Raw genomic sequence first — 16,228 nt, 5'->3', positions numbered from 1 at the left:
GTCACACACCCATAATGGAACGGCTGAACCACCATACACAGGGGAAGTCATATATATTATGGGAAGCAGCGTGACTCAGTGGAAAGAGCATGGGCTTGGGAGTCAGAGGTCATGGGTTCGAATCCTAACTCTACCACTTGGCAGCTGTGTGACTGTGGGCAAAACACTTAACTTCTCTGTGCCTCAGTTACCTCATCTGTAAAGTGGGGATGAAGACTGTGAGCCTCAGGTGGGACAACCTGATTACCCTGTATCTACCCCAGGGTTTAAAACAGTGCTCTGCACATAGTAAGCACTTAACAAATACCAACATCATTATTATAATTATATTTCCAGTTCTGGTGCTGCACACCCAAAAGACATCTTTCCCTGTCCTACCAACCCCACAGCCAGTACTGATTTGGGTATATTTCATCAAGTGCTTATTTGGAGTCAAACACTGGTTAAGGTAGACACAGTTGTAACACCGTCTATGTCCTACATGGGGCTCACAACCTAAAACGTACAGAAAGCAGGCACCTTATCCCTATTTTACAGATAAGGAAGCAGATGAGAGACTTGCCAAAATTACCCTGCAGTCCAATGGTAGACCTGAGACTAAATCACTTGATACCAATCCCATTTTCTTTCCACTACATTACGATATTCCACAGCACCATGGCAGATAATCAGATCAGATATGATCCCTCTCCAAAATAGGGATCAAAGTCTATCAGAGGTTGGGAAAGGTGATATCATCCCCATACTACAGGTGAAGAAAATGAGGGAAAACTGCTACATTCCCCTGGCTGCAAGAAATTCTCCTCTCTGCACGAGTCTTGGTGAAGCAGAAAATCACAACCCTGGTTCCATTCCCCTGAATGCTCAAAGGTTGCAGTTCTGTTTACATAAAGGAATAATTACATGAATTACTGATTTTTAATTTGTTAAATTTCCATTAAAATATAATATGTTAAGCAACAAAGCAAAATAAAATTGTTTATGGAGACAGAGGTATCTAGTCTAACCACAAATGCTATTTCTCAAATGCTATTTAAGAAACTATTTTGATTGTCATTTTGAGATTGTAAACAGATTAATCAAACAATATTTAGTGAATGCTTATTGTGTGCAGAGCACTGTACTAGCACTTAGGAGAGTGCAATATAACAGAGTTAGCAGATGTGTTCTCTGCCCACAACATGCATACAGTCTAGCGGAGAAGATAGACAATATATATAACATATTTTAAAGAGGTGTACATAAGTGCTGTTGGGTTGGGGAGTGGAGAGAATGTTAAATACTCCAGAAGTCACGGATTCAAGTGTATAGATAACAGAAGAGAAAAGAGGTTTAATCAGGGAAGGCATCTTGGAGGAGATATGAATTTAATAGTGTTTTGAAGGTGGGGAGAGTGGTGGTCTGGTTCAATTCAATCATATTTATTGAGCGTTTACTGTGTGCAGAACACTGTACTAAGCCCTTGGGAGAGTACAATACAACAGTAAACAGACACATTCCCTGCCCACAATGACCTTACAGTCAAGAAGATGACTTTATAGTCTACAGGAGCTTAGCGTCTAGAGGGAGGGAGTTCCAGACTAGGCGACCAGGGATGTGGGAAAGGGATCAGCAGGGAGATAGATGAGGTAGGGGCACAGTGAGTAAGCTGGTCCTAAAGAAGCAAATGTGTGCGAGCTGGACCGTATTAGAAGATCAGTAAGGTGAGGTAAGGTGGGACAAGGTAGGATAGGAGTGGGCAAAGTGATTGAGTGCTTTAAAGCCAATGGTAAGGAGTTTCTGTTTGATTCATAGGTGGATGGACAGCCTTTGGAAGTTAATAATAATAATAATAATGTTGGTATTTGTTAAGCGCTTACTATGTGCCGAGCACTGTTCTAAGCGCTGGGGTAGACATAGGGGAAACAGGTTGTCCCACATGGGGCTCACAGTCTTAATCCCCATTTTACAGTTGAGGGAACTGAGGCACAGAGAAGTTAAGTGACTTGCCCACAGTCACACAGCCAAGTGGCAGAGCTGGGATTCGAACTCATGAGCCCTGACTCCAAAGTCCATGCTCTTTCCACTGAGCCACGCTGCTTCTCAAGTTCTTGAGGAATGGGCTGAAATGGAGTAATCATTTCTTTTAGAAACATGATCCATGCAGCAGAGTGAAGTGTGAACTGGAATGGGGAGAGATAGGAGGCAAGGGAGGTCAGCAAGGAGGCTGATGCAGTAGTCAAGGTGGGAAAGGATAAATGCTTGGATCGGCATGGTAGCAGTTTTGATGGAGAGGAAAGGAAGGTTTTAGCAATGCTGTGAAGATACCAACGATGGGATTTGGTGACAGAATTTAACTGTGGTATTTGTTAAGTGCTTACTATATGCCAGCCACTGTACTAAGTGCTGGACTGGATACCAGCAAATCAGTTGGGACACAGTCCTTGTCTCACATGGGGCTCAAGTCTCAATGCCCATTTTACAGTTGAGAGAACTGAGGTATAGAGAACTGAAGTGACATGCCCAAGGTCACACAGCAGACATGTGGTGGAGCCGGTATTAGAACCCATGACCTTCTGACTTCCATGCTGCTTCTCTGTGTGCTTAGTACAGTGCTCCACACACAGTAAGTGCTCAATAAATACGATTGAATGAATGAATAGGTTGAATGAAAGAAATAAGTTGAGGACAATGCCAAGGTTATGGGCTTGTGAGATGGGGAGGAGAGTAGATTGTCTCAGGCCAAATCTTTTGGAAATATGTTATGGGTGTACAGAATGATGAACACATTCACAGTACCCTAATAATATTTGAGATCCAAATGATGATGTATCTTGCTGAAAGAAAAATCTGGCTAAATGTGAATGAGTTTGAAAACTTAATACATCTGATAACCAAATGTATCTCCAGCTTCCACACTAGAAATAGACAAAATTTCACCTATGAAGCGGGAAGATGCCATTCTCGTCGTTGTCACATGGAAGCAAGTTATTTTCAATAATGTACTTTGTGAGTTTTCCCCTAAGGAGTAAATCAAATAAAAGAAACATCTGGTTGGGAAGAGTTTTCTTTTTCTGAGAGCAAGTTGACCCAAAAGAAAAGTCACTTCATTTGAACCATAATAGGTAAAGAGTTACAAAGGAAGGGCCTAACCTGGCGATACTAGATGAATGGCCTTTTATCAGAACAACATTATTTTGATTGTCCATCAGTTGACTAGTGTTACTTCCTCTCAAAATAGGGCAGAGTGGACCCATGGAAAGAGCATGGTTTTCCCATTTCCTGAATCCTGGATTCTAGTCACACCTTTGCCAACTGCCTGCTAGGTGAGTCAGCAAGTCACTTCACTTCTCTATTTCTCTGTTACCTCAGATGTTAAGTGGAAATAATGATACCTGCCTCATCTTACCTCACTGGTCTGTTGTGGTGATAAATTAGAATGGTTAATATGTATGTGTTTTGGACAATTCAAAAGCAAACTATCTATTTGAGGAAAAAATAAAATGATGATTCCCTTGAGCATAAACCAAACTGATAATCTAAGGAAGGACCTCTTCTAGCAGTCAACAAGATGAAACGATAGAATTATAAACTCTTCTACTATCAGATGTATTTTTGGGGTGGCAATTTTATATTGGGAAATTGAGACCAAGACCTTAATGTTTATAATTCCTTTTTTATTTTTTTCTGATGGAATCTGAGATCTTTCTGTGCATGCTCTATTTAGACAATTGCAGGACAGTTTTATTTAGTGGAAAGTGCATTCTGAGTTGAAACTCCAGGACTGAGTAACAGTCCATTAAGGAGTCCATTAATTTATCTGAACCTCAAGAAATGAAGAATATAGTGCCTCCACATCTCAAATGGGGAGGAGGATGGATGAAAAATATGCATCAATTCCATAGCAAGTCAATCCTAAAGTATGCATTGGATTCTCATAAGGGCATAACACTGGATCAGGTGGCTTAGATACTGACTCAGTAGCACAAAGAACTTTGAACTGCTTGAACTACTAATCTTATATCATTTGATGACTATACAAAGATTAAGATCTATACTGATGAACCATTTTCTGCTGATGAGTTTGGATAATAACACTGAAGAATCATCAGATGTGTCCTACTCTAGTAGTGATGGTAACATATGAAAGAAAACCTGGAAAATAATGAGAAAAGGTTTCATGAATTAGTCCTTTTATTATTATTCAATAAGGTATTAAGATAAAGAAAATAAGCAAAGCTTTATGTTGCCCTTTGAATCAGTGTGTAAATAAACACAGATTTATCAATATTTGAATGTTATGTTGTACTCTAGTAAAAGACTACAGGCCATGGAATCAAAGGGTTTCACTACTAATCCCACCTCTGCCATTTGTCTGCTGTGTGACCTTGGGCTGTGGGACTTAACTTCTTTGGGTCTCAGTTTCCTCACCTGTGAAACGGGGACTCAATACCTCCCTCCTACTTAGACCATGAGCTCAAAGTAGGAGAGGGATTGGTGTCCAATCTAATTATCTTGTATCTTCCCTAGCACTTACTAACAATGCTTGGAACATAGAAAGTGCTTAAAACAGTACCATAATTCTTATGTCTCTCTCTCCATCTCTTCCTCTTTTCTTCCTCTGTCATGATACTATCCTTCTCAGAGTGTCCATGAGCCAAGCCCCAAAAGGGTTCACAAATTTCTATTCATATATTTGGAGAACAAAGTCCAACCAACTCACAAGAAACAAAGTACATCCATCTGAAGTGACTATGTTGGATCACTATCCCTTTCTTTCATGTGAATGAGTGTGTGTATAAGAATGCATGCACACACATGCAGGGACATGGGAGTTAATGTGTATGTATGTACGAAAGGGATATTAATGATACTTTCAATACATATGAGGAATACCCACCTAGCTTTAGGTAGTTATCCTTCATTTTTGAAGATGAATCCGATTCATGCCTGGTAGTGTGACTAAATAGATCAATGTCTGCCTGACTCTCCCTTTCACATTGTGTGGATAAAGATAGATCCTTACTGTGCTAGTGTCTTTCCTGTACAGGGACTCTGTGCTTTCGAGTCTGCTTCTTGGCATCCCAATCTGAGCAAATCCTTCGACCTAGAAGAGAAATCCCTCTCTCAATTGTTGTCCACCACACTCAGGTCAACGTCCCAGAGTATGAGATTATATTTGACTATGCCTTTAAATGGTTTATTCTGTCTTTCCTGACGTGTATGTGCCATGTCAAATACCAACATACAAACTCTTTAGATAGCCCACTGTCACAACCGATCCAGCAGAATGGTGCTGCAGTGAGTATTGTTTTAATGCTGGAGAACTGACTTCTCCTAGAAAATTCGGCTGAACATTTGATTCTGAGCAAAGGTGGGGTTGGCGAAATAAGTCAAGAAACTGAATGTGATTTCTGAAGTAGGTCCAAGTCTCAACCATACAGCCATTTGGACACCACAACAGTCTAAATGGGAAGCTTGATGCCCCATTGTCACCCCAAACTGCTTTGGAGTCTGCTGGAAGCCATCATGGACCTTTTGACTTTGATTCTATCTCCTTGACATTCTATCTCCTTGACAATTTACGCACTGTTATGTAGAGTACTGCCTAGGTAGCACAGGTTGGTGAAATATTTGATCCCTGGATTGGAGATAAAAACTGTGTTGCTTGAGTGGTTTTCCGGAAGCAAAAGTTTTCTTATATCTGGCTTTCTTCAGCCATTTCATCTGTCTATAGTTCTGTCAGTTATGTAAAGCAATTCATAATCATCTTGTGTATGTTCTTCAAGAGAACAGTCAATAGGTTACATCAATTTATAAACTCAGTTCTTTTGTTCTGATATATTAGTTCAATTTTGTCTATTCTTCTTGTCTTATGCTGTCGAGTCATCCCGATCCATAGTGACCCCATGGACACATCTCTCCCAGAACACTCCACCTCCACCTGCAATTTTTCTGGTAGTGTAGCCATAGTTTTCTTGGGAAAAATACAGAAGTGGTTTACCACTGCCTCCTTCCATGCAGTAAAATCGAGTGACTACCCTCGTTTCTTTCTCATGCTGCTGCTGCCCAACACAGGTGAGTTTTGACTTGTAGCAGATTGCCTTCCACTTGCTAGCCACTGCCCAAGCTATGAACGGAATGGATATTCCTCTGCTTGACTCTCCCTCCCGTAATTGAAACTGGTAGAGTACTGGAAACTCTCCAGATGCCGCCCTGAGAGGGGTCTCTGTTATTACTCCCACTATTAATAAAACCTCTTGCTTATCTGCATCCCCCACATTCTCTACATCAGTATTTCACCATTTTCAAACATGAATCTTATCTTAAAAAACAGTGTGATGGAGTGAAGACAACATCGAAATGGGGAGACATGCTTACTCTCATCACAGGCAATATGAGACTTCAAGCAAGCCTTACTCTTTCTCTAACTTGCTTCCTACCCTTTAAAATGAGTAGGCTGTGAGGTTACGTATTTATGTATGAAAGAGGGGGAGATCCTTAGGAAAACCTCAGCATTTTGCTTGTATATTTAGAACTTTTCATTGGTCATTATTTCATAATGGTTCTTCTAGTGTGATTAAACTGTAAAGCAATGAATGAACTAAAACAGGAAATTACTATGTATGAAAGCCATTAAATGAATCCTCCAAATGCATCATTATTCTTCCACTTCTGTACCTAGTGAGATATCATCACAGCAAATGGCATGTGTTTGATAAAACAGCCCAGTGTCATAATGGAATTAAAGTAGAATGATAAATCTCCCCTTCAGCTCCATGCCTTTAACCAGATTTATGGGCTTCCCATTTGATTGTATTAGGAAAATTATAGTAATTTTCTCTTCTATAACATTGATCAAGCCACAGAACAACCCTGTCAGACAGGTGACACTAATGCAACTTTTGTCATTACATCCATTTGAAGCTTGGAAAAGGTATTGCAGCACTCTATATTTTATCCCATATCTCTGCTGCAGATATTTCAATAGCTATTACTATGACTATAATTCAAAAATTGGTATTTTTTCCAGTTGTTTTTAAAAGTCATGTATATTTCTGTATGCAGGATGAAGCCAGGAAGAGGAAACCATTTTCCCAAAGTAAAATGTTCCTCTATCTTCTAAAAGTGGAGCTCTTTGCTAATTCAGTAGGGCAATTAGATATAAAAGAATTACTTTTTACCAAGGGGACGAGGCCTAAAGAGGCTTAATAACTTGCCCTGAGTTATTAAACAAACCATCATCAGAGAAGGAGCCAAAATTCAGACTACAAACTACTGCCTTGCCACTTCTTATGCGTGGTAAATATTAATGTCAGCCAACTGGAATGTTTGTAAAGGGTCAAGAAATTGTAGATGACCATCTTTCCTTTTTTTATGAAAAAATGCATATGTTAATTTTTGTCATGTACTTCAATATTAAAATTAAAATATTATATTAATATTGATTGAATGTATTAATATTAAAATAAAATATATATTAAAATGAAAGAGTTGGATGTAATAAAGTTTTTCACATAATCCGTATAATGTCCTGTGTTAAATCTTAATAAGGACTATCTCAGTAGTAGAAAAAGCATTTAATATTGAAGAAATGTTAAAGTAAAAATATGAATTTGTTTAAAGATGAATGGAAATTGTCACTGAGCAATACAGCTTTCTTAGAAAATCAGAAAAATCACTAAGCCTTACGTTGGTAAACGTTTTAAAAAATATGAAGCTGTGATCCCTGTATTTAAATAGTTTAAAGCCCTTCAATACAATAATAACAATTATGGTTCTCGTTAAGCACTTACCTTATGCCAAACACTGTACTAAGCATTGGAGTAGATACAAGATAATCAGGACCCACACGAGGCTCATAGTTTAAGTAGGAGGGAAGACAGGTATTGCATCTCTATTTAGCAAATGAAGGAACTGAGGCACAGAGAAGTTAAGTGACTTGCTCAAGGTCACACAGAGCTAGTCACTGAGCCAGGATTAGAACCCAGGTCCTCTGATTCCTAGGCCAGTGTTCTTTCCACTAGGTCATTCTGCTTCTCATATATAACCATAACATTTCTCTGTGGCAGGAGGCAGGAAAATATTTTGATCTACCTTTTTACAGTTTATGAAACTGAGGCACAGAAATATTCTCTGGCTGTCCCCTGAGTCATACCATAAGTCAGAACAGATTTAGGCTAAGTCTAGGATTTGCTGGCTCCCTACCCATGCAGTACAGATTATTTTCAGCGATTCAGTTACTCTTAAATCACTTTTTTTCTGTGAAGGATTCATATAGAATGAGGCTGGAGGATCCGGAACTTGACTTCCATATGTTCCCTTATTCCTTACAAACTTCTTCCCCTTTTTCAACCATTGACTGCACCCATTTCTGAATGGATTTTGCTCTGGAGTGAAATAAGCCGGTTGAGATAATATAATTACTTGATTGGCTTGGGAAGGAATAGGATCATACAGGACTATAAGAATTTGGAATTAGGACGACTTGTATGAATGTATGTATGTATAGTCCTTATTCTGAAATCATAGAAATATGTGTGTATGTATTTATCTATACAATCAATCCATTGCATTTATTGAGCTCTTACCGATACCGGTACTATGCATTTGGGAGAGTATAACCTAACACATTTGGGAGACACATGCCCTGCCCACAAAGAGCTTACAGTCTAAGCTGTCTAAACTCTTTGTAAATGTTGTGGGACTGGGTGAGGGCTGAGTAAATGGCTCAACTTCAAGTGCAAGGACAATGCAGAAGGGAGTGGGAGAAGAGGAAATAAGGTCGTAGTCAGAGAAGGAGTCTTGGAAAAGATATGCTTTCAATAAGACTTTGAAGGAGGGTAGAGTGATGGTCTGTTGAAAATGAAGAGGGAGGGTGTTCCAGGATAGAGGGAGGCTGAGAATGAGAAGATAGCGACAAGATAGATGAGACGGGGTACAGGGAGTAGCTTGGCATTATTGGAGTGAAGTGTTCAGGTTGGGTTGTAGTAGGAAATAGCGGAGGCAAGATAGGAGGGGACAAGATGATTTAGTGCTTTAAAACCTAAGGTAAGGAGTTTCGGTTTGATCTGGAGATGGATGAGCAACCACTGAAGGGTCTCAAGGAGTGGGGAACCATGGACTGAAGTTTCTGTAGTAAAATAACCTGGACAGGAGCATGAAGTACAGACCAGATTCAGGAGAGGCAGGAGGCAGGGAGGTCAGCAAGAAGGCTGATGCAGTAATCCAGGTGGAATAGGAAAATTGTTTGGATCAACATGGTAGCAGTTTGTATGGAGATGAAAGGACAGATTTTAGCGATGTTGTGAATGTTCAACAGATGGGAATGTTTAACAGACAGACTATGTGAGTTGAATGAGTTGAGGATAAAGCCAAGGTTATGGGCTTGTTATACAGGGAGAATCGAGGTACTGTCTACAGTGATAGGAAAGTGAAGGGGAGGACAGGTTTTGGTCATGTTAAGTTTGAGGTGTTGGTGGGACAAACAAGTAGAGATATCCTGAAGATAAGAGGAAATGCCAGACTGCAGAGGAGAGAGAACATTGCTGGATGATTTAGGAATCATCTGTATAAGGATGGTAGTTGTAGCTGTGGGAGAGAATGAGTTCTCTAAGGCAGTCGGTTTAGATGGAGAATACTATCTGTATTATAGTATATTCTATGAACTCTCTCTATATACCCTTTCTATATCAGTATTCTGAATCCTTATCTAATTATCATTATCCCAGTATAATTCATTCAATCTTATTTATTGAGTGCTTACTATGTGCAGAGCACTGTACTAAGTACTTGGGAAAGCACAGTACAACAATGAACAGTGACATTCCCTGCCCATGAGATCACAGTCTAGAGTGCGGAAGACAGACATCAATACGAGTAAATAAAATTACAGATGTGTATATAAGTGCTTTGGGGCTGGGACGGGGGGAGAGCAAAGGGAGCAAGTGAGGGCAATAAGGAAGGGAGTGGGAGATGAGGAAAATTGGGGCTTAGTCTGGAAGGCTTTTTGGTGGAGATGTGCCTTCAATAAGGCACTGAAGCTGGGGAAAGTGGTTGTCTGTCAGATTTGAAAAGGAAGGGCATTCCAGGTCAGTGGCAGGACGTGGGCTGGGGTTGGCAGTGAGACAGGTGAGATCAAGGCACAGTGAGAATGTTAGTACTAATGTTGGTATTTGTATTTGTTAAGCGCTTACTATGTGCAGAGCACTGTTCTAAGCGCTGGGGTAAACACAGGGGAATCAGGTTGTCCCACGTGGGGCTCACAGTCTTAATCCCCATTTTACAGATGAGGGAACTGAGGCACAGAGAAGTTAAGTGACTTGCCCACAGTCACACAGCTGGCAAGTGGCGGAGCTGGGATTCGAACTCATGAGCCCCGATTAGACTGTAAGCCCGTCAAACGGCAGGGACTGTCTCTATCTGTTGCCGACTTGTTCATCCCAAGCGCTTAGTACAGTGCTCTGCACATAGTAAGCGCTCAATAAATACTATTGAATGAGCCCTGACCCCAAAGCCCGTGCTCTTTCCACTGCACCACGTTGCTTCTCTAGAGGAGTGAAGTGTGCGGGCTGAGTTATAGAAGGAGAGAAGTGAGGTGAAGTAGGAGTGGAAAGATGATGGAGTGCTTTAAAGACAATGGAGAGGAGTTTTTGTTTGATATGGAGGTGGATTGCAATCACTGGATTTTTTTGAGGAGTTGGATGATGTGCCCAGAAAATTTCTGTAGAAAAATGATCTGGGCAGCAGAGTGAAATATGGCCTGGAGTTGAAACAGTCTATTGTCAAAGATATTGCTTGAAGAGAGAAATCCGTCTCCCAACAGGATCTACTAAGCAGATCTGTCTGTATGAGTGATCTATCAATTCACTATTAGTATGCAAGGTTTAAGAAGATGATTCACTCTGTCTTTAAACCATTAATTTTGCCCATCTGGCTTGCATGTGCCCATTTTCAGTACATCAAACAGCAGCTGCTTAGGAATCCAACTGTTGTCTATTCTCCTTGCATGACTTTCCTAATTTAGCTGTGCTTTATGAGCATTTCTTCAGTGCTGATAAACTGAATCTATTCCAGGACATCATTGTTGGTGATCTTGTCCTGCTATTTAATACTGAGTATGGTTCACTGGAAGGACTGGTGAAACTATTCTAGAAGCTTGGTGTGACTTCTGGAATATATCTAATGGACATTAATCTAAATCCCAACTATCAATCAATCAATGGTATTTATTGAGCACTTACTTCTTGGAGAGCACTATACCTAAGTAATACTTCTGTATTCCTGGTCTGGCAGGCAAGAAGTCCTGCCAACTCTATATGCAGTTGGTTGGAAAGTAACTGGCAGTTGAAACAAAAGAAAGATCAACAAGGAATGCTAAGGAAGTAGAAGGATTGAGATTTCCCCTTTCTTGTCAACACAATAAGCACACCAGCAACAATAAGCCATTAAACATTCTTCTGTTGAGGCTTATAGATTGGTGAATTTTATCTTGAAATCTTAGATAAGGAATTTTGAATTATCTTACCCATTCTCTTCTCATGTGTTTATTAATTAATTTTCCTGCTTAATTAATTTCCACACATTCTCCCCTTTGTTTACTTTAATGTTTCACACAATGTAAACAATAAAAATATGTCAGAGATGTTAATGTTGAGGTTTGTGATGATGACAAAGCCTTGGAGACCCTTTCTATTGCAATGAGAAATCATGTGGCATAGTGGAAAGATCACAGGCTGGGGAGTCAGAGAACCTGTGTCCTAATTCTAACTCCACCACTTGTTGGTTGAGTGACCTTGGGTAAGTCACTTAACTTCTCTCTGCCTCAGTTATCTCATTTGTAAAATGGGGATTAATATTGTCAGCCCCATGGGGGACAAGGACTGCATCCAGCCTGATGATCTCATGCCTACCCCTGCACTTAGTAAAGTGTTGAGCACATAGTAAGTATTTAACACATACCATTAAGAAATGGGACAAAGGGCAAGATTAGTATGTAAATGCTCAATAAATACCACTGACTGACTAATCAATGAGGCAGCTTTACAAGCAACTATTTACCAACACGGAGAGAAATACCAGGATATCTATGGATTCAGGTTGATCAAAAATGGCAAAACAAGGCCCTCTTTGTTCATTCCCTCCTCCTCATTCTCAACTCTACTACCAGAGATAAAAAGACAGGTCAGTTCCTTTGTGCAAAGGCATTGATGAATTTCCCACACACTGAGTAAGGTAATGGGAGTTCAAGCAAAAGTTGTCTCACTAGGAAGAACTGAGTTCCCCATTTTTTTTTTTTTTTTGAATCAGGTCAAGACTTTAGGAAAAGTATTGACTCTGAATTTATCAAAATTAATTGGATTCCTATAAGGAGGAAGTGAAAAATAAGATAAACTGCTTTTTGTCAAGGAAGTTTTATCTTAAACTGTTTCTTTGGTGAAACATTATTTTAATTTCAGTACAAAGAAAGGACTGGAGTTTTTATTTAAAAGATTCCTTCTTTGTGCTTTTCAAACAGTTTAGAAGAGCAGCTCTATTGTGGTTGAAAGGCAGAAACATGCAGTCATATGTAAGGCATGGAGTTTAGCCACAGTAATTCTTCCACCTCCTGGCTGATTATGACTTGCACATGGAAAGTAGTGAGACTGAAACCTGAAAGCTTATATCCAGTCCATATGGCATATACACTTATCAAAACATAGTCCTTGACAGACCCCACAAGTATGGAAAGGCTCCTAGCTGGGAAAGTTCTCTTACTAGCAAATTAAACAATTTGAATAAAATCCATAAACTAAATGGAATTCCCACCCCAGAGCCCCATGTGGGACAGGGACTGTGTCCAACCTGATTATCTTGTGCTTAGTATAGTACTTGACATAAAGTGAGAGCTTAACAAATACCACAATTATTATTAATTCATTCATTCAATCAATCATATTTATTGAGCATTTACTATGGGCAAAGCACTTTACCGAGCTCTTGGGAGAGTACAATACAACAACAGACACAGTCCCTGGCCATAATGAGTTTACAGTTTATTATTATCATTATTATTATTATTATTATTATTAATAAGAAGAAATCCTCAAAAAAGTCATTAAGGGACATTTAGATTCATTTAGAAGTTTCATAGCTAGGAAATGTCTGCTTTATTTTGAACAAACACATCTTAAAATATTTTCTTTTGTTTTGCTTTAAATGGAATTTGGCATTACTTTCTGAGTTGATTTGCTGCAATCCTAACTGGAGGCAAGAGGGTAGTGGATAGATCACAGGTCTGGGGGTCAGAAGGTCATGGGTTCTAATCTCAGCTCCACCATTTGTCTGCTGTATGACCTTGGGCTAATCACTACACTTCTCTGGGCCTCAGTTACCTCATCTGGAAAGTGGGGATTGAGATTATGAGCCCCATGTAGGACAAGGACTGTGTCCAAATTGATTTGCCTATAACCATCCCAGCGCATAGTATATTGCTTGGCACATAGTAAGTGTTTAACAAATACCATAATTATAGAGGATCAGGCCTGGGTTTTAAACCCATTTCCACCTCTTGTCTGTGTGACCTTGGGCAAGCCACTTCACTTTTCTGTGCCTCAGTCACCTCATGTGTAAAATGGGCATGAAGAATGTGAGCCCTGTTTCAACAGAAGACTGTGTTCAACCTGATTTGCTTGTATCCACCCCAGCCCTTAGTACAGTGCCTGGCACAAGTTAAGTGCTTAACAAATACCATAATTGTTATTAGTTGCAGTAACCAGGTGACTTCTTCAGATCTCTTCTTTCAGCTCTCATATTCAATTGATTGCTACTTCCTGCCATTCCTTCCTCCAAAAGATTTCCCAAATCTGCCTCTTCCTCACCACCCAAAAAGCCTTCCCTTGGTTCAAGATTTTGTCAATCATGGTTAGATTAACAAGTCATGGTTAAGCATGGTAATATGGGGATCAGTCTCCTTGCTAATATCTCAGTCTCTGGTCTCTCCAACTATTATTCTATACTAAACATTGCTGCCCAGATCCTCAAACTGTCAATTACTGCATTTATTGAGTGCTTATTATGTGCAAAGCATTGTATTAAATGCTTGGGAAAGTACAGTCCAACAGAGTTAGTAGAACAATCTCTGTCGATGAGGCACTTTCAGTCTATAAAGGCATACAGACATCTATCTTCCTGAAACATTGTTCAACACATGGCTCTCCATTCATCCAAAACCTCTAACAGCTATCCATCTCCCTCCAAGAATAAGCTCCTTATCATTTCAAAGCACTCTCCCTTACAAATTGCCTCTCTTCACCTGGCTTCCTCAGCTGTACTCTTTGCTCTTCCGAGCTAATTTTTCTAATTCTACCTATCTTGACTCTTTTGCTTTGTATTTTAGGGGTATTCACAAAGTGGTTACTATGTGCCCGGCACTGTACTAAACACTGGGGTAGAAACAAACTAAACAGATTAATAATAATAATAATGTTGGTATTTCTTAAGTGCTTACTATGTGCCGAGCACTGTTCTAAGCGCTGGGGTAGACACAGGGGAATCAGGTTGTCCCACGTGGAGCTCACAGTCTTAATCCCCATTTTACAGATGAGGGAACTGAGGCACCGAGAAGTTAAGTGACTTTCTCAAAGTCACACAGCTGGCAAGTGGCAGAGCCGGGGTTCGAACCCATGACCTCTGACTCCAAAGCCCGTGCTCTTTCCAGTGAGCCACGCTGCTTCTCATTAGACATTGTGCACATTCCACATGAGGCTCTCAGTCTTAATCCCCATTTTGCAGATGAGGTAACTGAGGCACATAGAAGCGACTTACTCAAGGTCATATAGCAGAGAGGTGGAAGAGCAGGGATTAGAACCCAAGTCCTTCTGACCCCCAGGTCCATGGTCTGTTGACTAGGCTACGCTGCTTTCTTCCAGACTGGAACTTCCACCTACCCAAAATGAGATAGACCATGACTCTTCCCAACCCATGATTCCACAGGGCATTCCCTATGTCAAATATCCTTTGCAGGGGTCCTCTAGCAGCATTACTAGGGATCTTGTTGATGACAAAATAATTTCAAGGGGAAAGAGCTCTCTTGTGACAAAAGAGTAAACACATGAAGAATTCCTTATTGGTAAGAAGTCTACCATAAATCATTTAGTCATTGGCTTTTATTGATTGCTTATTATTTGATGAATACTGTATTAAGCACCTGGGATAATAGTGTAGAATGACACAACCCCTGCCCTCCAGTATAGAGGGAGAACGAGACACTAAAATATATTGCAAATAGGTAGGGGAATCAAGGGAATATAAGCACATGCACATACTGCTCTGGGGCTGGGATGAAAGTGTTTGGGAGGTATGAATTTAATCAATCATTCATTGCTATTTATTCAGCATTTACTATGTGCAGATCACTGTACTAGCACTTGGGAGAGCACAGTACAAGAGAATTAGCAGACATGTTCCCTGCCCATAATGAGTTTACAGTCCAGAGAGGAAGACATACATTAATGTGAATTAATAATTTATAATATATAATTTAAAGATACGTACATAAATTCTGTGGTGTTAGTGGTGGGGTGACTATCATATATCCAAATGCATAGGTGATGCAGAAGGGAGAGAGAGCCAGGGAAAAGAGGGTTTAATCAGGGAACTTAAGTGTATATAGGTGACACACACAAGGGAGGATGAATAGGGTGGAGGGAAAAGAGATTAGTCGGGGAAGCCTACCTGAAGGATATATGATTTAGCAAGGCTTGGAAGATGGGGAGAGTGGTAGTCTGTTGGATAGGAAGAGGGAGAGAATTCCAGGCAGGTGTGAGCAAGGAGAGGGAAGTGTAAAAGATGAGATTTAATCAAGGAGGTTAGTTTTAGAGTGAAGTGTGCAGACCAAGTTATAGTGGGAGAGGACCATGGATAGGTAGGAGCAAGAGAGGTGTTTGAGTGCTTAAAGCCAATGGTGAGGAGTCTCTGCTTGGTGTAAAATATTGATAATAATAATAACTGTTAATCACTTACTAGATCCTAAACACTGGGGTAATCAGGACAGATGGGCAATCATTGGAGGTTTTGAGAAGTGTGGAGGAGTGCATCAAACCATGTTCCAGAAAAATAGTGTGGAGGCGTGCATCAAACCATGTTCCAGAAAAATAATACAAGCAACAGAATGAAGTTATGTATTGAGAGGGCAGAGGTTGAAAGCAGGGAGTTCAGCAAAGAGGCTGATGCAGTAGTTACTGGGAAGTGAGTTTCTCCTCAAAGTGTG

The 16,228-nt window shown here is 40.1% G+C and overlaps 1 protein-coding gene and 1 non-coding gene across 3 annotated transcripts in view; both read right to left on the bottom strand.

Moving 5' to 3' along the window:
* LOC114814718 (glypican-5-like) overlaps nucleotides 1–16,228 on the bottom strand; it is an 866,559-nt gene that overhangs the window by 764,614 nt on the left and 85,717 nt on the right. The gene's annotated exons all lie outside the window — the stretch shown is intronic.
* On the bottom strand, nucleotides 6,068–6,205 carry LOC114815485. Its single transcript, XR_003763263.1, has one exon. It is a non-coding gene; the product is annotated as a small nucleolar RNA SNORA7 (small nucleolar RNA).

The sequence above is a fragment of the Ornithorhynchus anatinus genome, chromosome 1 (genome assembly GCF_004115215.2).
Source record: "Ornithorhynchus anatinus isolate Pmale09 chromosome 1, mOrnAna1.pri.v4, whole genome shotgun sequence".
In the NCBI taxonomy this organism is placed as follows: domain Eukaryota; kingdom Metazoa; phylum Chordata; class Mammalia; order Monotremata; family Ornithorhynchidae; genus Ornithorhynchus; species Ornithorhynchus anatinus.
Note: the sequence above shows the minus strand (reverse complement) of the source record. Positions and strands in the feature narration are given on the sequence as shown.